The sequence below is a fragment of the Bos indicus x Bos taurus genome, unplaced genomic scaffold, assembly GCF_003369695.1.
Source record: "Bos indicus x Bos taurus breed Angus x Brahman F1 hybrid unplaced genomic scaffold, Bos_hybrid_MaternalHap_v2.0 tig00011902_arrow_arrow_obj, whole genome shotgun sequence".
NCBI classification, from domain to species: Eukaryota; Metazoa; Chordata; class Mammalia; order Artiodactyla; family Bovidae; genus Bos; species Bos indicus x Bos taurus.
Window position 1 is genome coordinate 18248 of NW_020867989.1, and position 23990 is coordinate 42237.

At 43.7% G+C, this 23990-nt stretch overlaps 1 long non-coding RNA gene across 2 annotated transcripts; it reads left to right on the forward strand.

Annotated features, from left to right (window-relative positions):
- The first annotated feature begins 5918 nt into the window (after positions 1-5918).
- LOC113889386 lies at positions 5919-23634 on the forward strand. 2 transcript variants are annotated; one of them, XR_003510245.1, is made up of 4 exons: positions 5919-6137; positions 15947-16278; positions 21112-21365; positions 23417-23634. It is a non-coding gene; the product is annotated as an uncharacterized LOC113889386 (long non-coding RNA). The 2 variants fall into 2 exon arrangements; XR_003510244.1 differs by having other exon boundaries at positions 23552-23634.
- The last annotated feature ends 356 nt before the right edge of the window (positions 23635-23990 follow it).

Sequence of the window (23990 nt, forward strand, 5' to 3'; positions counted from 1 at the left end):
ATTGTAAATGGAACTGAGTAAAGGTCAGGTTATTTGACCAGAGACCAAGCCCTTGGCCTCTGAAAGCTCTTGCATTTTTATTTGCTTTGCTCTCACTACTGTTTCTTGACTTTCCAAGAACTTCAGAAGGTTAGGGGATAGGGAGAGGAAAGCAGTGAATGATCAAGGAGAATTGTAGTCCTACAACTAAACTACGATCCTAAGATATTGTCTTATATCTTATATAAGACTTATATAAAAAGACTTCCACCACCACGAACCCAACTCAGGAGATATTCAGAGTTTGAATGTTGCCAAAGAAATTTTCATTTCCTTCTTTCATATTGCATAATGCATCCTCCTTAAATTTCAGTCTCTAAAATCTAAATTAATGGGGACACCTGCTTCTAGCAAATGCAGTCAGTGTTGTCTTGCCACCACCAGTATGCAATCATAAAACCAAAAGAAGAAAAAGAGGAGTAAAAAGGACAACACGGTACAGCTTCCAGAAACCAGACCCCCTTTCCATACCCATCATGCTTCTTCCCATGTGTTGCAATATGCTGTCATAATTCAACTGCAAATACACGTGTGTGCTCAGTCATTTCAGTCATGTCTAACTCAATGCATCCCCATGGACTGTAGCCCACCAAGATTCTCTGTCCATGGGATTCTCCATGCAAAAATACTGGAGTGGGTTGTCTTGCCCTCCTCCAGGCGATCTTCCTGACCTAGGGATCAAACTTTTATCCCTAGTCTTCTGTGTGTCCTAAATTGGCAGATGGGTTCTATACCACCAGAGTCACCTGAGAAGCACCCTGCTACAAATATACTTAACAGTAAATGCACTCCAGGCCTATTTGGTCTCTCGTCAATCAAAAACCACCAAGATTTGGTCAGAACTGAAAAATTCAAACAATAAAATCTTTGTAAAGACAAACTACACTCAAGGAATCTGTATGCCTCCGACCAATTCAGCCACAAACGACACCAAAGGGGAGAGTCTAACTCTTTCTGGGGAGAGGGGTGCCCCACTCCCAGCCCGATGGTTGTTAGGTCCCCCAGCATGGCTTTTGCTCTAGGCCAAAGCTGTCCAGTGTAATGTACTATGGACTACAAACTCAAGCTCCATATAATACCTTAAATTTTCTAGTAACCACATTTAAAAACATAAAGAAGCAGATGAAATTAATTTTCAAATTATATTTTAATCCAGTAAACACAAAATATTATCATTTCAACATGTGATCAATATGTCACAAGTCATGTCTGTCGTGCAGGTAATTCTGACCTTATTTTGATGACTAAATACATTTCTTTCTAAGACAAAGTGCCACTCCTAGGATGGGAAGCTAAAATGGGAACCCCTTTACCTTGGGAGTAAGCCTGTCAGGTAAAAAACAAGACATTTAGTTAAATTTGGTTTTCAGTGAATAATTTTTTAGTATAAGTACATCCCAAGTATTGCAGGAGATGGACTTCTACTAAAAAAAGAGAAAAAAAAGTTTTCATTGTTTCCCTAAAATTCAAATTTAACTGGGATTTGTGTATTTCTGTTTGGTAAATCCAGCCACCTAAAAAGCATGATTAGAACGGATTGCTTCTTTAGCTAAAAGAGAGTACATCAGAGGTGAGTGAACACAGCTCTCTCCCATCAGGGCCAGAGTTAACGATCATGGAAGGATGACGTGTCTTCAGGGGGCCAGTAGAGTTCAGAAGTGCAAAGGTGCGTCTTTCTTGGCCCAGCACAGACAACAAGGTACTGGCAACCCCACAAAAGATGAGGAGATAAAGGCAGAGGAGATGAAGGCAGAGGGAGAAAACGTGGCCAGTTCAGGAAGCAGCAGAAGGTGATGGTGCCCAGGAGGTCACAAGCCAGCCTGCTGGGGAGCCTCACAGTTCAAGGTGTGAAGTGCTCTTCCCAGGGTCCAGTGGTGATCACACCTGCAGGAAGGTGCACAGCTAATCAGTAGGGGGTCACTGAAGCCCAGTGGCTACTCTGCTCCACCCTTGTTTCTTTTCCATGAGGTTTACAAAATATCCGTACATCCTGTACTCCCATGAACCTTGTACAAGACCTTGATCTTAATGCAGCATCTGCACCTTTCCAACCTGCTGTAGGATTTTCTTTACCAATCAAATTGCTCTTTATTTTTACTTTGTGTACTAAGAACTCTCACAATGGGTGACGAGAGAGAAGTATCATGTCCAACTTATTAGATATTCCTTAGTATCTTCCAAGTGAGAGTGGTGAAACATGCCCCCCAAATTCCTAAAATTCCTCAGAATTGCAAAACAGTAGTACCTGGTTAAAGCTAAGGGGCATGGTGGTCCCAGAACCTTGGGGGAGATGTGTTTCAGGTTAATTTAGTATTGAGCATGTGTATGGCTTGGAGGAATGATTCAGAGCATCTCATACAGTAGATCAGGGTGGACGTTAAGAGACTCCAGTTTTAACCACTTCCCAGGTGATGCTAACATGGCTGGTCCAGTGATGACACTTTGAGAACCACTGACTTACACAAGGAGACATCTTCCACAGAAACTGAAATGGCACTTTTTGAGACACTTACTCTATTCTATTCTGAGAGCTTCCTCACATGGAAAACCCAGATGCCAACTTGAAAATTAGCAGAGTAGCTCTTCCACAACTAAGGTTGTAAAGAAAAAACAATATGGAGATGCATTGGAAGGGAGAGATAGACTCTAGTCAGGACCCATACTCCTGATGGGTGACCCAGAATTAGGAGGGGACATTACCAACTTGGTATCTTCCCTGGGAGGACATGCTGAGCACCTGAGCCCTGGTGACCTGAATAAGGAAGACAAGCCCCCATATCTTGATTTGAAACCAGCAGAGCTACGTCTGGGAGACAGCTGGGGGCTGTGGTAAGCCAAGACCCCATGCTTAATAGGTTAGTGCCAAACTTACTGATGCTGAATGTTGTCAGTAATGACGCTCAATGTAGCCACAGGTCACATGGGAAAGAGAATTATATACTAATTTTGGGACACGTGCCAAAGGGGCAAGGATTTCTTGAAACTTCATCCAGGGATGAAATCACTTGACATTTAAAAAAATCCTCCCTGTACCCAGCTGTCCCAGTGCTAGCAGGAGACTTTTCTGACATTCCTAACTTACCTTGCTAGCACTGCTTGCCCTGCTATGTCTCTGCATTCCCTGTGGAACAGACATATCCAGCCCAGCCATGCCCACAACGCTCCTCCAAAATGGCTTTGCCCTCAAGGGCCTGGATTCCCACACAATCGCCTCCTTTCCTACCATTCACAGTGGGTGGACTCAGCTGTGACTTGCATCCCCTCAAGGTGATTCCCACTCCAGGTCAGCTCCAGCCAGAAGTACACCTGCAACTGTTGAGGTGGGGCTTACATTCAGCTGCACTGGGGGCCAGCCAGACCCACCAGCATGCCCAAAGCAACGCGGGTACATCTAACAGAACACCAAACTCAGCCTACACAGGAGACACCCTGGATTTCCTGTCTCTGGTGACCTGGGGGAACTGTTCATTTGGGCTGCATAGGAGACACTCTACAAAAATCCACGTCTTCAACATGGAGACATAGTTCATCTACCTAATATTAATGCATAGAAACAAAAAGGCAAAATAAAGAGACAAAGAATCTATGCTAAATGAACAGCTAAGATATAAACTCAGAAAAAGAACTAGACAAAATGGAGATAAATAATCTACATCAAATGACTGCAAAGTAAGGGTCATAAAGATATTTACTGGGTCTTCCCTGCTGGTTCATTTGTTAAGATTTTCCGGACAATGTAGGCAACAAGGATTCAACCCATGGTCTGGGAACTAAGATCCCAGGCTGTGGGGCAAGTAAAGCTGCATGTCACAGCTGTTGAACTCATGCACCCTAGAGCCTGTGCTCCACAAGAGAAGACAGAACGATGGGAAGCCCATGCACCAAAACTGAGTGCAGCCCCCATTCTATGCAACTAGAGAAAGCCAATGACACAGCAAGCCCCAGTGGACCCATTAAATAAACGAATAAAAGATATTTACTTCTATCAGGGGAAGCATGAAAGAACGGAGTGAGAACTCCAGAAAGTGGCAATAAGTATAAAAAAGAACTGATTATAGTGGAAGAATATAATAACTGACATGAAAAATACAGCAGATGAGTCAACAGATTGGATGATTCAGAGGACAGATCAGTAAGCGGACACACAGAGCAGTGCCGGTGCACTGGGCTGACTCAGAGGGAGGGGGCGGGGCCTCAGGACGGGGAGCACATGTGCACCCGTGGCGGATTCATGTCAGTGTATCGCAGAACCACTACAGTACTGTAAACTAATTAGCCTCCAATTAAAATAAATACATTTATATTAAAAAAAAGAAAAAGAAAAAGAAAAACAAAGTAGTGGAAATCACCCGATCTGAGCACCAAAAAGAAGAAAATAAGCCAAAAAATTGAGGATAGTTTAAGGCATTTGGTGGATAATATCAAGCATACTAACATTCACATTATAGGAATTCAAGGAGAAGAGAGAAAGATAAACTCTCCCTTGAAGAAACAATGACTGAAAATTTCCCTATATTGTTGAAGGAAACACACCCATGTCCAAGAAGCACAGAGAGTCCAACACAGGGTAAACCAAAGGAGAAACATGCCAAGACATATACTAATCAAACTAAGAAAAACTTAGCAAAAAGAGAAACTATTAAAAGCAGAAAGGGAAAAGCAACAAATAACAAGGGAATCCCCATAAGTTTAAGAGCTGATCTTTCTGAAGAAACGCTGCAGGCCAGAAGGGTGTGGTATGATATACTTAAAGTTATGAAAGGGAAAAACTTACCAGCAAGACTACTCCAACCAGCTATGATCTCATTCAGATTCAAAGAACTCAGTACCTTTACAAATAAGCAAAAATTAAAAAAGTCAGCACCACCAAAGTAGCTTTACAAGAAATATTAAAGGATGCACTCTAGGCAGGAAATAGAAGGGAGTGAATAGACATGGAAAAAAAAAAAAGAATAATAAAGTAAATAATAGTATCATGCATAGCAATAATTACCTTACCTATAAATGGATAAAATGGTCCAACTGAAACACAGATTGGCTGAATGGAAACAAAAACAAGCCCCATATAAATGTTGTTGATAATACATCCACCTCAGACCTAGGGACACACACAGACTAAAACTGAGGGCCTGGAAAAAGGTATTCCATGCAAATGGAAATCAAAAGAAAGCTGGAGGGGACATTGCCTTTTCCGTCAGAAGAGCTAAGAATCCTGAATAGGCAAAGCAGCATATGGTGGTGCTTGTGGGGGTTTTTAGACTGAATAAATTATTCTAACAATATAAGAAACCGGAGAAGGGAATGGCACCCCACTCCAGTGTTCTTGCCTGGAGAATCCCAGGGATGGGGGAGCCTGGTGGGCTGCCATCTATGGGGTCGCACAGAGTCGGACACGACTGAAGTGACTTAGCAGTAGCACTGGTCGGACACGACTGAAGTGACTTAGCAGTAGCACTGGTAGAAATACAAGAAACAAGCCCAGAGGTTAAGAGAGGATCTCCAAACCTACCTTCAAACAGGAAGTTTTGCTCCCTTGAATGTGGGTGTGTGAAACAGCATTTGGGAAGGGAAGAGGTGTGTCATGAATATTTTTTATGAAGAGGACAAAGCGGTGTGTAGAGAGGATGTGCAGGCACGTCACAGGACACTGAGCACATGGACACATGGACTGGACTCTCAGCCCTGCTCTGGGGGCATCACACTATCTCTACCCCTGACACAGGGTGAGCAGCTCGCACGTATCCTGGAGAGTATGGTCACATGATCTGGACCTGGCCAATCGGTGTGTTCCATCCTCCCTGGCCACCGTGAGTGGCTCAGGACTAGGGCGGTGACCAATCAGGGCCCAGGGCCGGGCCTCACTCTGGAATCAAGGGAAGAGGAGGGCTGATTCTGCCGGAAGGAGTGAGGCCGGGGGAGGTCAGGCTACAGCCGTGGGAGGGCAGTGAGGTCAGCCTGGCTCAGTTGGTGGCCTTCCTGCACCCATCAGGGCAGAGCCGCCGGCATGAGAAGGAGGGCGCTGCTGAGCCCAGGGGTTGAGAGCGCCGGTTCCTGCTGTGGTCCCGGAGCTCCCCTGAGACGAGGGAAGCCGTCTGCCTGTGAGTCCTCTCCTGCTTGTCTGTCAGCTTGTTTGAACCGCACTGGATTTTCTGTCCAGCTGGCTACGTGGAGACCCTGGAAATGCTCCTGGGTTTTGGCTGGCTTCAGGGAAGAAATGCCAGATGACACTGGGAGACTCCAGTTTAATCTGGATTCAGGTCATATCTCTTGAAAGTGAAGTGAAAGTCCCTCAGTCGTGTCTAACTCTTAGCAACCCCATGGGCTATACAGTCCATGGAATTCTGCAGGCCAGAATACTGGAGTGGGTAGCCTTTCCCTTCTCCAGGGGATCTTCCCAGTCCAGGGATTTAACCCAGGTTTCCTGCATTGCAGGAAGATTCTTTACCAGCTGAGCCCCAGGAGAAGTCCAAGAATACTGAAGTGGGTAGCCTGTCCCTTCTGTAGCGGCTCAGCGTTCCCAACCCAGGAATCAAACCAGGGTCTCCTCATGGCAGGAGGATTCGTTACCAGCTGAGCTATCAGGGAAGCCCAGTATCTCTTAAGGCCAGCTATTCATTGATATCTCTTAAGGCCAGATATTCATTGATATCTCTTAAGGCCAGATATTAATTGTAGGATTACCCTAATTAGTCTTCATGGGATTAAGCTGGCAACCTGCTAAGGTAGCAATTGATGTCCTTTATCTAGAGGACAAAACGGGGGCTCAAAGAAGTGGGTAACACAGCTACAGCAAGGAAGTGTGTACCTAGACAAAACCCCAAGATCTGCTGTTAGAACTCAGGGAGCCATGTAGTGTGGCTTGTCCATGTGACAGGAGTTAAGGCACCCAGCCCACACTGGATACTGTGGGGACCTGACTTGGTAACTGCCTTCTGGAAGCTCTGAGACTCACAAAAGCAATTTGCACTGAAGAGAGGAGGGACACCTCTCTTCATCCTCCCCACCACACCCTCCGGGTATCCCACACCCTGCCCCCTTTCTCTTTCTTTGTGATGGAATAAGTGTCACGCTCATGTGCCCACATTGGCTGTCCATTGTTCATGAGCTACCACCTGGAGCTGCTACCGGGGAGGCCAAGAGCCTTTGCCACTGAGTACCTCCCTTTCCTTTGCACCGTGGGGGTCCTCCTCCACACCTGCACACCAGAGGCCATTTCTGAGACATGCAGGGACCCTCCTTCAGTTTGCAACAGGTTGCATCCATCTCTGTCCTTTCAGTGCTTCCCTTGACACTCAGCTCCTGAGCTCCTTTGTCTGCATTGTGGCCCACCTGGCTGCCACGGGAGGGACAGAGCTGACCGTGAATCCAAAGCTCATAGCTGACAGGCAGGAATCTGTGTATAAAGGGCCTGATCAACCATGCTGTAGAGGCTGTAGTGGGCTCCAGGGATCTGTAACCAGGGCTTGGGCCAAAGTGACTCCACAGCTGTTTTAATGCCTGGGGAGGGTTCTGGCTATAGTGGGGGTGGGGTGAGTCTCCTGAGGTTCTGAAGGCCTACTGTGCAGGTTCATGGCACACAGAGAAGAGAAGGCGGAGTCCTTCCCTGGAGCTGGTGGGCTGCGGGCACAGCCATGGATGACCAGAAGTCTGCATTTCACTAGGGGCTGAGGCTGGCGCTGAGGGAATCCTCAGTGAGGATTTTTTTCCTTAAAAGCCATCCTAAGTGACTTCAGCTCCGTTGCTTTTTGCCAGAAACCTACAATGATCCCAAGAGCTTTGTACACTCCAAGCGTGGTGACTGGACATAGAGCCCAGCACAGACCGAAGTCAGTCCTGCCCTGAGTCCCACGGGCTGGCCACACCCTCCCCCTTCCATGACCTGGCTTTCTTCTGCCACGACCCCCAGAATGGTGGAAAGGCAAGTGTGGTCTCAAGCTGAAGGGCCCAGCGTGGGCTCCAAGCCCCTGGGGGTCCCTTTGGGACGTCTGGTGGACCTAGTTCCCCCTGCCGTCAGGCAGCTCTCTCTCTTGGGGAATGTCGTGTTTCTTTGCTTTCTGTTGTGATGGAGCACTCCAGTTATCTCAGAGTGATTGGGAAGTCTGCTGGTGTTACATACTCCTGCCTTAGATGGGGAAACACTGCTGCATTGATGCTGCTCACTCGATACTGGGAATCTGTTAAACACAAATGGTAATGGGAACAGAGCAAAACAGAAAAAGAAAAATGGAGAGTTGCTGGGTTGCTTCAAGTCTCACCTGTGATTAAGAGTGTGTACAGCCTGCACGTGAACCCAGGTTCCCACACCTGCCAGCTACCAGGTGCCAGGCGCTGATTTTAGACCCCCAGCTTCACTAAGGAGTCATTGACAGATACAGTTTGTGTGTATTTCAAGTCTACATTGTGATGACTTGATGCCCATAGACGTCGTGGAATGATTGCCCCACATATGCATCGCCTCACTCGATTAATTCTGTGTGTGTATGTGCCTTTTATGTTGTTCTTATAATCCATGAACACAATACAGATAGCTCTCCATTTTTTTAGATCTTATTTATCTTATAAGTTTATAGTTTGCTGTATGTCTTGCACATGTTTAATTAGATAACTTGATATTTTCAGTGCCATTATAAATTCCTAATAGAGATAGAATTGACTTTTCTATATTCCCTTGGTAAATCCACTTACTTCAAATCATTCTAATTGTATTTTTTTATGTATACACAATTATGTCTGCAAATAAGTGCTTTTTTTCCCCTTTGCAACTGTGATAACCCTTTCCTTTTTCTTGACTTATTGTACGGACTAGGATCTCCAGTACATTGGTGAACAGAAATAGTGAGAGTCAGTATCCTTGTCTCTGTCCAATTATCAGAGGAAAAGCTTTCACTATTTCACCATCACACAGGATATTAGCTTTTTTGTAGATATTTTTATCAAAATATGAAAATTCTTCTCTGTTAGTTTACTAAGCAGTTTTTTCTTAGTCATGAACTAAAATTATTACATTAAATTTTCTTAAGTTTATCTTCTGCAGATTTTGAAACAGGTGATTTTTCTTTTATGTGGTGATTTAACTTTTAAAAATTTTGTGATTCTAAAACAACCCCAACCTGATCTCAATGTATTCTTCTTCAGTTGGACTTTATTTGTTAGTGTTTTATTTAGGATTATTTCATCTATACTCAGAGTCTGTAATTTTACTTTCTTGTACTTCTTCCTTGTTGGTTTTAGTACCAAGGTTATGCTAGTCTTATAAAACAAGTTTGCAGAGTGTACCTTGTTTACCCCCGAGAATTCCTGTGAGATTACTGTTTTCTTCCCTAGATTTTTGGAAAAATTGATTGGCAAAACCAGTTGGTTTCATTGTGGGGAGGCTTTTAATTTCAGATGTAATTTTTTTCATGCAAATAAAATTTTCTCATATTGTATGTCTTCGTGGGTCTATTTCAGTAAAGCATTTCCCCCTGCTAGGAATTTATTGAGATGAGCAGACTCTCCAATTAGTAAGTGAACTGTGGTTCATAATATCTTTCTTATCTGCAAGATGTGTTGTCTCCCCTTTTAAAAATCCTTGATGCTGGTGATTTGTGCTTTGTCTCTTTTTCTTAATAAGTCTCTCTAGGGGTTTATCAGTTTTATCATTCCTTTCAAAGTGCCAACTTTTAGCTTTCTTTTTAAAGAAACTTCATATTTGCTTTCTGTTTCCTTGTTTTCTGCTCTTTTTTTTTTTCCATCTGCCTTGTGTTTTGTTCGCTATGGTTTTTTTTTTTTTTTCTGGTTTCTTGGGAGAGAGGCTTAATAGATTTTTAGCCTTCCTTCTTTTCATTATATGTGTTTAAGGCTTTAAGTTACCCTCTAAACATAGTTCGCTGCATCCCACAAGTTTGAATAAGCCAGATTTTCATTATCTTTTATGGAAAATTATTTTCTAATTTTCATTGTGTTTTTTAAAATTATTAGTCATGAAATTCTTCAAGCAGTATGTCATTTAACTTCCCAATGTTTGGGAAGGTTTTTCTAGTGACCCTTTTTTGATTTCTAGCTTAATTCCATGAAGAGCCCTGTCTTCGTCTTTTTGGGCTACTGTTAAAAATCCCGTAGACTAGCTGATAAACAACAGAAAGTTGTTTCTTGTAGGCCTGGAGGCTGCGGAGTCCCAAGATCACCAGCAGGTGCCACATCTGGTGAGGCCTGTTTCCTGGTTCCTAGACTACCTGCTGCTTCTCCCTGTCCTCACAGCACGGGAGCCCATTCCCTCCTGGCCTGACCCCTCCCAGAGTGCCTGCCTCCTAGGATCATCACCACCTGTTGGGTGAAGTTTGAGGGCCCATAAACAGTCAGCCCATTGCAATCCCTAAGTATACCCTGCATTATTTCAGTCCTTTGAAATAATTTGAGCTTTCCTAATGGCCCAATACATATTCTTTTTGTTGTATGTTCCTTGGGCTCTTGAAAATAGTATGTATCAGTGGGAATGCAATCTTCCATGTGTATCAGTCAGATCAGGCTTGTCACTCATGTAATTCAGATTCCGGTAGCCACGTTGAATAAAAGCAGAAGTAGGTGAAATTACCTGTAATATATTTTATTTTAGCACACATAAAATATCATTTCAGTGTGTAATCAACATGATAAAACCTAATGAAATAGTTCACGTTCTTTTTTTCATGCTAAGTCTTTAAAATCCAGTATGTGTTTTAGGCTTGCAGCACATCTCATTGTAGAGCCAGCCACATTTCAGGTACTTCATGGCTGCAGGTGACTACATACCAGGGGGCCCAGTTCCATGAGAGATGTGTCTTTAACGTCTCCCACTGAGATTATGAACTCGGCTGTTACTCCTTTTCTATTTCTGTCAGTTTTTATGTATTGATATGTTGAGGTTATGTTATTAGGTACATTCACATTTAGAATCCTCATCTTCTTGATAGACTGAACTTGTATCAGTATGAGATGCTCCTTTTTATCACTAGTAATGCTTCTTTCTTTAGACACTATTTGACAGTGATATTGCCACATCAGTTTTCTGTCCTTGTTGGCCTGGGTATCTTTTAGGTTCACCTGTCTAAAAGATATTCCATCTTAACATGTAGCTCTGTGAAGAGTGTATAGTTTTCATTGGAATCAGTTTGACACTTTATCTTTTAATGAGAATATTGGCTCTGTTTATAATGTTGATATTCAATGTGTAGACACCATGTTGCTGTGTGTTTTCTGTTTGTCCTACCTAGTCTGTGTTCTTTGCTCTTGCCTTCTTTTACAGCTATGAAGTGTTTCTCTAGTTCTGTGCTCCTCTGTCAGGTTGTTAGGTGCACATTTGCAGACACAACGTGTGTTTTACATTCAAGACTAACTTAGTACTTTTACTGCCTCCCTGACTCGACTGTTTTCCTCCTTGTCACTGTTACACTTTGAACAGTTAGATATATATTTGGCATTAACACCATTGTTTTGTAGAGTTAGTATTTACCCTCACAGTTACCTCGTTGTTGTTCTCTACTTGTTTTTTATATTTCCATCAGAGACAACTTTTCTTTTTCCCAAAGCTCCGCCTGAATATTTTTTTAGTTCATGTGTGTGGGTGATGAGTTGTCTTATTTCCATTTGCCCTAAAAGTCTCTATTTTGCTTTCACTTTCGAAGAGTGTTTTTGTTGGGTATAGAATTCCAGGTTGGTGGTTATTTGTTTTTCAGCATTTTACAGATGCCAGTACGTTATCTTCTGACTTCCTTGTTCTTGGAAAGTCAGCTCTCAGTGTTGCTGTGCCACTAAAAGCCACACCTTTTTTCCTCTGAGTGCTTGAACATTCTCTTCTTGCCTTAGGCACCTGAAGATCTGCTGAAACCAATGTGTGGTTTTCATTTTTGAGTCAGTGGTCTGATTCTTGAACCAACTCTTGCCACTGTCCTTGTCAGTCAGTTCAGTCGCTCAGTATCTGACCCATTGCGACCCCATGGACTGCAGCACACTAGGCTTCTCTGTCCATCGCCAACTCCCCGAGCTTGCTTAGGCTCATGACCATCAAGTCATTGATGCCATCCAACCATCTCATCCTCTGTTGTCCCCTTCTCCTCCTGCCTTCAGTCTTCCCCAGCATCAGGTTCTTTTCCAATGAGTCAGTCCTCCGCATCAGGTGGCCAAAATATTGGAGCTTAGGCATCAGTCTTTGCAGTGAATATTCAGGTCTGATTTGCTTTAGGAGTGACTTGTTGGATCCCCTGGCAGTCCACGGGGCTCTCAAGAGTCTTCTCCAACTCCCCAGTTCAGAAGCATCGATTCTTTGGCGTTCAGCCTTCTTCATGGGGCAACTCTCACATCCATACATGACTACTGGAAAAACCATAGCTTTGACTAAATGACCTTTATCGGCAAAGTAATGTCCCTGCTTTTTAATATGCTGTCTAGGTTTGTCATAGCTTTCCTTCCAAGGAGCAAGCATCTTCTAATTTCACTGTCTACAGTAATTTTGGAGCCCAAGAAAATAAAGTCTGTCACTGTTTCCATTGTTGCCCCATTTATTTGCCATGAAGTGATGGGGCCGGATGCCGTGATCTTCATTTTTTTGAATGTTGAGTTTTGCCAGCTTTTTTACTCTCCTCTTTCACTTTCATCAAGAGGATCTTTCGTTTCAACCCCTGGAGGCATTTGTTATTCTCCTTTCTGTCTTTTCTCCACCATGAGGGTCCCCATTTATACTTTTTAACAACGTAGTTTAACAAGGGGCTCCTTCAATACATTCTACCCTTTTCTTCTCTCTTATATATATTTTTTACCTGACCCATCCTTCAGTTCACTGATCATCTCTTCAGCTATGTCCAATTTGATATTAAGGCCAGAGAGTGAGTTCTTAAATTCAGTCACTGTTATTGTAAAATTCGAGAGTCGGTTTTGATTCTCAGAAATTTTTCTTTTGTCAAGTATATTTTTCAACAGGTGACATTTGCATCTGATACCTCTAGCATACCTCTGATATGCTGATATACATCTGATACCTCTGGATCTGGTTCAGTTTTTTTTCTCTTGGTCCTGTTTGTTGTTACACCCTCTTTTGCTTTTTTGATTGCATGATGGACATTATGTTTGGAAAACCCTAGAGGTTCTGAGTGATGCTGTCTTCTCCAGAGTTTCCTCTGACACAGACCTCCAGTGGGGACAGAGGTGTCTGTTCACTCAGGGCCTGATGGACTTGAGGCTGGGGGTTATTTGTAAGCTCAGTCTCAGCAGCCTTCACCCACCTTTTCCCCCGAGCCCAGGGAGGAGCTTTCCAGCATCTCCGTCTGGAAGCCTGGGCTGCCTCCCAGGGCCGCCCCCTTCTCAGCAAGTCCTGAAGCCCACCGTCTGTCTCCTGAGCACCACGAGGTGACAGATAGTGTTCAACCGGTTAGGGCAGAGTGTTGGGTACGTTTTCTGACATCCGAACAGATTCACTAGGCCTGCACTCAAATTTTTGTCTTCCCAGCCCAAGGAACCGTCCAGAGCTGTGTTAGCCAGTCCCCTCTGCTTGACTTTTACCCTGCCTTTTCTTCGCAGAGTCAGCTTTGTTCAGATGGCCTGAGGGAAGGAGCGGGCCTCTCAGTCTTCAGCTCCCTCACTGGGCTTCCCTTTTATTTGAAATCTTGGATTGTGGCTGCCTAAGGAGCTCTTTTAAACTGTATTTAGCTTTTCTAGCTCTCAGTAGGCTGACCTACAAGCTGCTTGCATGTGTCACTGGAAGTGGGGACACCCTGGGTGTATTCTGTCATCTGAAGCCACATGTAACAGTCACAGTACTTGTATTGATCAGCTTTGATACTGGGGAAAACAAGAACCAGGGGTCCTTGCTTAGTACCCACGGTTGTGTTTCTGGTAAGAATCCCCAGCTTGCCCAGGCTGTTTCAGTGCCACGTGAACTTGGGAAGGAGGTGGAGCAAGCAGCCCACACAGCCTGGAGACAGAGAAGCTGGTCTCCCCTCTTTCATTGCCCCTGCCGGCCCAGGGCAGGCCTTGCGATGACGGGCTGCTGGTGGTGAAGAAGGCTGAGGAGGGAGGGGTTACGTGACCTGTATTCTGTGACATGGTCACATGTGGGTTTTCTTTTTCAGTTTGAAAAAATGACTGCTTTTAGTCTTCCCTCCAGTTTTACTTTAAGGTGGAAAATGAATATTTTATTAAAGTTGAGCACAGTGATTTTACAGTCTTTTTGAAAGCAACAGTTGAGGTTTTAAAAACACATCTCAGAGAACTCCAGTAGATAAAGCCAAAAAAGAGAACGTGTTCCAGGTGAACTGCGGGTGGGACCCCAAACTGTACTCTGTCTCTCCCAGAGTGTGTAATTGCTGAGATGGGTGGATATAGGACCCTAAGCACCCTGGGGACTGAGGCCCTCAAGTGACAGCAGAGGTCCAGGCTTAGCCAGGAACAAGTGGCCTGTGCCCTAGCTAGTGGAGAGCCTCAAGGGTGGGAGTGGGGCCAGGAGATGGGTGGGAGACTCGGGGGCGGAGGGTGGGACAGCACCTGGTGGGGTCTGGGAGGCGCTGGCTGTCGTGGCTCGAGGCAGGGACACCCCTGAACCTCTACCTTGCAGCCCCCACAGAGCAGAGTGGTCTGACAGCCCAGGGTCGAAGTTAAATGGGCAAGTTCACAGCAGGTTGAATGAACCCCTGTGGGTTCATTTTAAGTGCCTGGAGTGAGGTTGGTCAAGCCCTTGCTGAGCTCGAGTGTGGGAGTCAGTCAGGGAAGACCGAGCTCAGGGGGAGAGTGAGGGGCAGCTAACGTGGTGAGTCCTCCTCAGCCGGGTGGGTTCTGGGGACGCCCTTGAGTTCATGGGTGCCCTTTCAGTAGCCTCACTGGAGACTTGTTTGGGACTTAAAGGGGGCAGAAGCCCACTTAGAAGACGTGCTCATTCCCAGGGGTGATGGTTTCTGAAGGAGTTTATACTGGTTGGTTCAACTGTGACCCAGTACCTTGCAGAGTCATGTTTGACAGGGGGCCTGAGCCGTGGGCACAGCCTTCCTTCTCCTGCACCCCACACTCACCTGTCATCTTTTTGGCAGCCTGTCCCCCCTCTCAGCACCCTTGACGGTGGGCCTGAGCCCAGCCCCCCTGTTACCACGGAGCCCCTTGTGACTGAGTGGGTTCCGGTTCCAGGCTCCTGGGAGACGTGCTGCAGGCAGAGCCTTCGTGCCATTTCTCCTTGAGACAGCGGTGCTGGTGATCATAGTGTGAGAGCAGTGGTCATAGTGTGGGAGTGGTGTGTGTAAGAGTGGTGTGTGAGAGCAGTGTGTGTGAGAGCGGTGGTCATAGTGTGAATAGCAGTGGTTGTAGTGTGAGATAGGTGGTTATAGCTCAGGAGCAGAGTTATCCTACCGTGAAACAGCAGTTGCCTCTGAGTGGGGGGCTGCCCCCATCCGCAAGGATGGGTTGCAGAAGGGCCCGTCTGTGGGCGCTTTTTCAGTGCTGCAACCCCAAGGCAAAGGCCAGGACAAGGAAGAACTTGGCCTCGGCCCAAGTCCTGTAAGGAGAGTGGCCTGAGGTGATGTCAGGATGCATTTAACAGGAGGCTTCCTGTGTGCTGTTTTGGATCTGTCAGGAATTCTCTGCTCCTTAATAATTCCTGAAGGAGAGGCAAGCCTCTCCCGTGGGCTGAAGAATCCAGGCATTTCCTTCATTAATTTGTCTATACAGTGATAAGTACCCTCTTCCTTCTTGTGAACCATACGGTAAAAGTGACTGTTTACAACTCTCTCTCTCTTTAATATGGATCACCTATGTTTTGTAAGTCTGGAATTTTAATTTTTATCTTTGCTGAGAATAACTACCTTGTAAGACAGTATATATGCCCACACCATGTTGATTAAAACACCTTTGTTCCATCAGAGCTCTGGTCCGCATGTCTTTCTTTTGCTCTCTCTCTCTATCTCTTTTTCAGGCTGATCCCTTGGAGCTCTTCAGAGGCTCTATGAGTTCACTTTCCTTCCCGGGCTTCTAAGACCCTCGCGAGAAGGCACTCTGCGTGTTCACTCCATCAAGAGGGCACCTGAGGCCTCCGTGAACAGAGCAAGTCCCGTGTCAGGGGCTTTATTGGCTTTCTGCATAAACCAAGGAATATCAGCCTCTTTCTGTCCCTTACCTTCTTATCGTCAACTCTGGACCACCAAGTTCAGGTCCATTAAAGGACCTCAACAAGTGGCGCCCAGAACAGGGACTTGGTACATGTAGGCAGATTCTTGGACGGAGTGACCCCAGGGCCTATTGAGGCCGGTAAGTACTAAGACATGGGTAAAAAGGCTGGAAAGCCCCATCACTTTTCTACTTTACTTCATCACTTATTTAAAGTTCAGGGATCTAACCAAATGCATGCTGATTTTTTAGCTAGATTAGAAACTGCTATTTCCCGTAGTGTATTTGGAGAAGCCAAAAGGCAACTAGAGAAATTATTTGCTTTAAAACTCTCTCTCTCTTTAATATGGATTGCCTGTTTTGTAAGTCTGGAATTTTAATCTTTATCTTTGCTGAGAATAACTGCCTTGTAAGACAGTATATATGCCCACACCATGTTGATTAAAAGACCTTTAATTACTTGCAAATTACTTGCATTATGTGATAATGCAAATCAGGGATGTCAAAAAGCTATAGCTCCAATTCGTGAGAAAGGGACTATTATTGATTATTTGAAGGCTTGTCGCAATCTAGGATTAGAAACTCAAAAGATGCAAATGATAGTTGAAACAATAGCTGCTGCCTTAAGAAAGGGAAATAAAGGATGCTTTACATGTGGAAATAAGAACCATTTAAAAAGGGATGGCCCTAAGAAAGCTTAAAAAAAAAAAGAAAAGAAAAATATATAAAGATAAAAAACCTCCAAAAATCTGCCATCGCTACAGTAGAGGAATGCATTGGGCCAAAGATTGTAAGTCTAAATCTGACATTGAAAGAAAACCTATTCCAGAAAACTGCAAGCAGGGACCCCCCCACCACGTCCCCATCAACAAAAACCTGAGACAAATTCCATCTTTTACCTGAAACCCTCAACATCTGGCAGTGCTGCCATCGATGGTATACCAGCTTTGTTTTTAGATACTATGAAGTTAATGAGCTCTATTTAAATTCAAATTCACGTGAACTGAAAAATATTAAATATATATAATTATTTAAATATAATTTAAATATAATTGTTTGCTAATCTAATTAAGACATGTCTTAAGTCATCAGCATTGTATAATACTTTTATTATGCCTAGGTTTAAGGTAAACTAAATTTGTCAACAAAAAGGTAACTCTTTATATATATATATATATATATATATATATATATATATATATATATAAATGAGATAAAAACTTTTAGATAAACTCTATTAAAAGTAATTATATTTTTAATAGAATAATCTATTATTATAATCTTATTATAATCTAAAATAGTCTCTTAGGATTGGAATAACTTAAATTTCTAGAGTTGTACTAAACTAAATAATAAAAGTTTATTAAATAGCTAGGTCAGTTCCAAATAAAATAAGATTTTAAAACATTAATTACTAAACATTAACTTCCTCTTACAAAAAGTTTTTCTTACAGAAAAACTAAAGATATTTTAAACTTAATAAATATATTTTATAATGTATAATATATTGATATATTCACCAATCTATAAAATGCTAATATACAAGACACTTCATAGTTGCTAAGGAAAAGTGAGATATATGCTTTTAATAAAAAGATATAAGATATGACATACTCAGATATACATTCCACATTTTCCCTGGGGGCCACTGCTCATTTAACAAACAATACAATTATTAAGATAACTTGGAAGAATGACGAGCCTATTTGGACAGAGCAATGGCCTCTCACGAAAGAGAAATTACAGGCAGCTAAGGAACTTATAGATGCACAACTAGAATGAAAACATATTGAAGAATCTTGTTCTCCTTGGAACTCTCCTATTTTTGTCTTAAAAAAAAAAAAAAGAAAGAAATCTAACAAATGGCGTCTCCTAACAGACCTTAGAAAAGTTAGTGCCTCTATGAAACCTATGGGTGCATTGCAAGCAGGACAAGATTGCTTTTTTAATATACCTTTACACCCTTTAGACCAAGAGAGATTCGCTTTCTCTCTTTCTTATCCTAATCACATTAGACCTCCTAAACAGTACCAATAGACTGTACTGCCACAAGAGATGATGAATTCTCCCACCATGTGTCAGTACTACGTAGCCAAAATCCTTGAGCCTGTGAGAAAGCAATTTCCTAACTTTCTTGTTATTCACTATATGGATGATATATTGTTTTCGGCTCCATCTATCTTAAACACTGAACACATGTTTGATATAGCTCAACTATGCTTTAAAACCTCTAGATTAATCATTGCCCCTGAAAAAATTCAAACCTCTACACCTTACTATTACTTGGGGTTCGTTGTTAATAGGCAACGCATTACTCCCCAACTAACTCAGATCCGTGCTGATAAATGATCAACCTTAAATGATTTTCAAAAGCTCTTAGGTGATATTAATTGGATTAGACCTTCTTTAGGCATTGCTAATTATCAACTGAATAACCTATTTAGTACTTTAAAAGGAGATCCTGACTTAAATAGCCCTCGTTCACTTTCTCAAGAGGCACGAGAAGAACTGTTTGGTGCAAAATAAATTACAAAAACAATTTCTTACTCATATCAAAATAGATTTACCTCTAGAATTGTTTATACTCCCCTCTCATTCTCCCACATGACTTATTGCCCAACAAGAACGCCCAGTAAAATGGATCTATACCCGTTTTATGGAAATAAAGTCACTTACACCCAACCTTGATTTAATTGCCCTAATCTTTATCAATGGAAGAATTAGAACTAAAACTCTAATTGGCTCCGATCCTCATAAAATTGTAATACCTATCAATAAATACATATTACAGGTATTCCTTATAATCCACAGACACGAGACATAGTCAAAACAAACACATCACACACTAAAGTTACAAATAAAAAATTTTTTTAAAGGGGAATACACAGGTACACTACTGTCTTCCTTATCTAAAGCAGACTTTACTAGGTTCTAACATATTTTCTAAACCTATAACTATTGTTAATACAGCTTTATTTGTTTTAAATTCTTTAACCTCTTCTTAAGATTCGACCCAAGGGGGCCCCCGGCATTCAAAATGGAGATGAAACAAGAACCCCAGGAAGAAGAAATTCCAATACGGGCTATGTCTGCTCCAAAGATCTCCAGAAAGCACTGCCCTCGGAGGCATCACCCCGATGATCTCCTCACTTGGAGACAAATAAAAACCCTACTAATCAAGCTGAAATTTTGGTCTCTCAACAGGGGTTGCCTCCGAGTCCTGAATACATTCTTCTGGCAATGCTCAGTCTTTTGGCCTATACCTCCCCCTGCTCAAGCTCAGACTAACACCCAACCCCCCTCTATTACAGGGGGTCGAATGGATGGAGAGAGAACCAATCATTTCAACTAATGACCCTATACATATGCTTTCTCCCTAGTACATGAAAGGGCCCTCACACCCTGGGCAGGAAAGAAAACTCATTAATATTTCTTTAGGCTATGAAGTCCTTCCCTTGTGCACGGGCCCAGCAAAATTGTGCATAAATGTTAGCCGACAAATTTGGGCTGACAAATTTGGGCTTTCGTCCTGCCTCCAAAAGAAGACTTTCAGACGCTGCTTGGATTATTTACTGCCCTATCTTTGTCTGTAAACCATGTTTATACTACTGAAACTTTAGGGAAAGAGTTAGGGAAAGAACAAAGAACTTTATGCAAAGGCTTTACTTATAAAAACTTTACTTATACTCCCATTCCTTGGGACAAATGTCAAACCAAATCAAGAAAATCAATGCTTGTGGCTAATCATACAGTTGTTGATTGGGGACCCCATGGTATGTGGTTATCTGACTGCTTAGATGATATTAACAACACTGTGTGTGATATGGAAGGTCACTGACACTACAGTGGAACATTACTATAACAAAGGACTTCTTGAGTGGCTTGACCGTGGATTAGCCCCACCTCCTCCTAAGATCATCCTCAATAAACAGAGTGGGCCTGACCAATGGGCCATTTGGAAACTTGATGTGAGCATCAGAGCACAGAAGAACTTGGAACTTGGACCGGACATTTCATAGGGACCAGTCATCATAGTAACTATTTCTTTCCCTACAATCAGTCATATTTTATACAGGCCTATGTCCCACTTCCTTTTGTTATAGCCGTATAAAATTTACAATTTAATAAGACTTTTACATTCTGTAACTTGTATTAATTGCAAACTATATACTTGTATTAACTCCTCTATTTCTTTAAGCTACTCAATTTTGTGTTATTCCTGTTCACTCCAATCATAGTGCCTACAACTGGGAACAAATCAAATTTCATTTAAAAAATATACATGATAATGCCTCTCTGAATGTACAATTACTATAAAAGAAAATCTTTAAAACTTTTTCTAAAAATCTGCCCTCTGCCCCTAATTTGGAAACTTTAGCTGAACAAATTACCTGGGTTAGACCCACGAGGATGGTTTCAAAGTATTACCCACAGTATCGGGTCTGGAACTGTAGCTTTGGTGATTGTCTTGATAATTATATTTGTTGTTTACCGTCGCCTTTCTATAAGGTTGGTTAATACTCACCAAACTCATTTGGTCAAGACCTTTTTTAAAAAATATATATAATAAAATAGAGGGAATTGTCAGGAAGCATTTAACAGGAGGCTTCCTGTGTGCTGTTTTGGAACTGTCAGGAATTCTCTGCTCCTTTTTAATTCCTGAAGAGGAGAGGCAAGCCTCTCCCATGGGCTAAAGAATCCAGGCATTTCCTTCATTAGTTTTTCTATACGGTGATAAGTACCCTCTTCCTTCCTGTGAACCATACGGTAAAAGTGATTGTATACAACTCTCTCTCCCTTTAATATGGATCACCTATGTTTTGTAAGTCTGGAATTTTAATCTTTATCTTTGCTGAGAATAACTACCTTGTAAGACAGTATATATGCCCACACCATGTTGATTAAAACACCTTTGCTCCATCAGAGCTCTAGTCCCCATGTATCTCTCTCTCTCTCTCTCTCTCTCATTTTTAGGCTGATCCCTTGGAGTGCAGAGGCTCTCTGAGTACACTTTCCTACCCGGGCTTCTAAGAGCCTCTCGAGAACGTGCTCTCCATCTTCACTCCATCGAGAAGGCACCTGAGGCCTCTGTGAACAGAGCAAGTCCCATCTCAGGGGCTTTATTGGCTTGCTGCATAAATCAAGGAATATCAGCCCTCTCTCTCCTTTACCTTCTTATCATCGACTCTAGACCACCAGGTTCCAGTCCATTAAAGGACTTCAACAAGGTGAGAGCAGCCAGGGACTACGCCCGTCGGATTGGCCCTCACCCAGTGAAGCGTTGGGGTTGTGTTTCATTTTGTTAGCATAGTTGTGGGCCCTGCTGGACAGGGCATTTTGGCCTTAGTGGGCAGGATCGACCCCAGCAGTTTACCTTGTAAGAGGTTGTGCAGGTGCTGCATGGAGGATGGGCAGGGCCCCACAAGAAGGGAAACACTGGCTGGAGGAGTCACGGGGGCACGTGGACTGAGCTATCAAGTCAGTCCTTGAAGCAGAAAGGCTAAGCCCCTTAACGTCTCCCTTCTTCCAAAGAAAGAATACACTGGCTGGAGGAGTCTCTGGGGCATGAGGATCGAGCTAGAGAGTCAGTCCTTGAAGTAGAAAGGCTAAGCCCGTTAATGTCTCCCATCTTACAAACCACAGAGCAATGTGTCCAGTATTTTAATGGTGGGTACCTACTGCTTACGTGTATGACATACACCGTAATAGTTTCACATGTCTACTACATGCCTCTTACAAGTGCTAGGCACTGTTCTGGGTGCTGGACACTCAGTATGTAGTAGGGGATACGTAGTCCAGGATCTTTCTATTTCTGCAAAGAAAAATAGAAGAACGAAAAACTCCATGTGGTTCAGCTTGAGCAAGTTCACCATGTGGATGGCCCCATGTGCATGTAAATTGTGGTAAAATACATATAACATAAATTTAACATTTTAACCAGTTGACTGAATGACTGGGTGGCTTCACTGGAGTCCGGCTAACAGATGGCCTTGGGGTGCCACCCGCCTTTGTCCCAGAGGAACACTCCAAAGCTTGGTGGCCTTGTAGACCTTCCCTTTATTCTTCACTCTCCCCAGTGGCTCTAGGTCATTGGTCTGTGTGTCATTTAAGAATCTCTTTATCCACTTTGTTGTTAGGTTTATGTTTTGGAAAGCTTCTCAGACATCCCTGGGTCTTAGAAGGCAGGCTTGGATTCCGGGTTCTCCGCTGCCACGTGCCTGCCAGGTCGAGGTGGAGGCCAAAGGCCAGTCTGAGTTGTGGTGGTCTGTGTGGTCTTTGGGTCAGTGGACCCCCTCTTCTCTGGAGGGGCAAGGAGATCCTTTGTGTGGAGCCTGGAGAGACTTGACAGGGTCAGTCTTCACAGTCTCACTCTCTTTTTAATTTAAGTTTGCATTTAGTTTCTCATTTAACTGTTTTCTAGGAGTTTCCAACTCCTAGTGTAAAACTCAAATATGCAGGGAGCAGCTTCTTAAAAAAGAAGAAGAAATTACTGAACTGAAAGCGGAAAGAAGCAAAACCGGGGTCAGTACGGGGATTCTCACGTGTTGACATTTGCCCCATGTGGGTCACCACTAGCCTCCGTGTTGCTATCTTTAAACTCTGTCTGATTTTCAAGTCATTCTTCACATCTTCCCACTGAGAAGACCAGGGTGGATCAGTTCGTGGTTCTCATACGTTACTTCAAATTTATGATGAGAGCTAATGTAATTTTAGTACATTTGAGAGGGGAGTTCTCAACTTACATTTTTGTCCATGCTACACTTTGTGTGGATCTTCGTTCCCCAATCAGGGATTAAAATCCATGACCCCTGCAGAAGGGTGGAGTCTTAACTACTGGGCCACTGGGGAAGTCCACTCTTAACTTTAGACTGAACTGGCAAGACTCCAACGTGCTGTAGCGTGTTTCCAGCTGTAGCGTGAGTCTGAAAGGAGTTATCGGCCCTGAAGTCAAGCATGAGGTTGAAAGTGCTCCTTTGGCCCTGCCCTGAAGCTGCTGTTGGTGCACCTGGGGTTACTGGTTGCCCGGTACGTGCCATCCCTCCAGATTATGGCAGGCAAGCAGCAGGCACAGTCCCCAGCTAGCATGACCAGAGAGGTGGAGGTGCTCAGGGCACTGAAATTGCTGTTTGAGCACCACAAGGCCCTGGACGAGAAGGTACCAGCCACCCATCCGTCCTGGATTTGTACACTTAGTGCCTTGTTTTGACCTCACCGATTGCCTGGAAGTGCTGTGTTCCTTCCCTCTCAAAACAAGGCTAAGGCTTCCTTTCCCCCTTAGAGACCCTCCTACGGCTCTCTAAGCCACGAGGAAGACCTGACTAAGGTGATTGCACTCAGGAAGTCATAGACAAGCAGTCACAGGAGGAGAGCCAGTTGAAGGAGCGCCTGGCAGCCCTCTCTTTCCACGTTACAGAGCTGGAGGAGGACCTGGACATGGCCAGGAAGGATCTCCTCAAGTCTGAGGACGTGAACACGAAACTGCAGTGGGACATCCGTGAAGTGAGTGACGGCGGTCATGTCTGTTGTCCTGAGGTGGAATGTGGGTTTCTTGTTCTCCTGGGGATCTCAGCCTTGGGATGGCTGCGTGAGTAAGAGCAGAGCACTGGAGAGACCACAACTGGCTGCCTCCCCACCTCTGTGTCAAGGTCTCTGGAGTAGAAGAGGCCTGGTCCAGGCAGTCCATTGGCAGTGGACCAACATGAGGGCAGCCCTGGTGCTGTGCTGCACCCTGGGTGTGGACTCCTCCTTAACACAAGTTCTAGGGGGCCCACTGTGCTCCTTTTGTAAAAATTCATTCATCCATTCATTCATTTATTGGTGTATAGTGGCTTTACACTGCTATGTCAATTTCT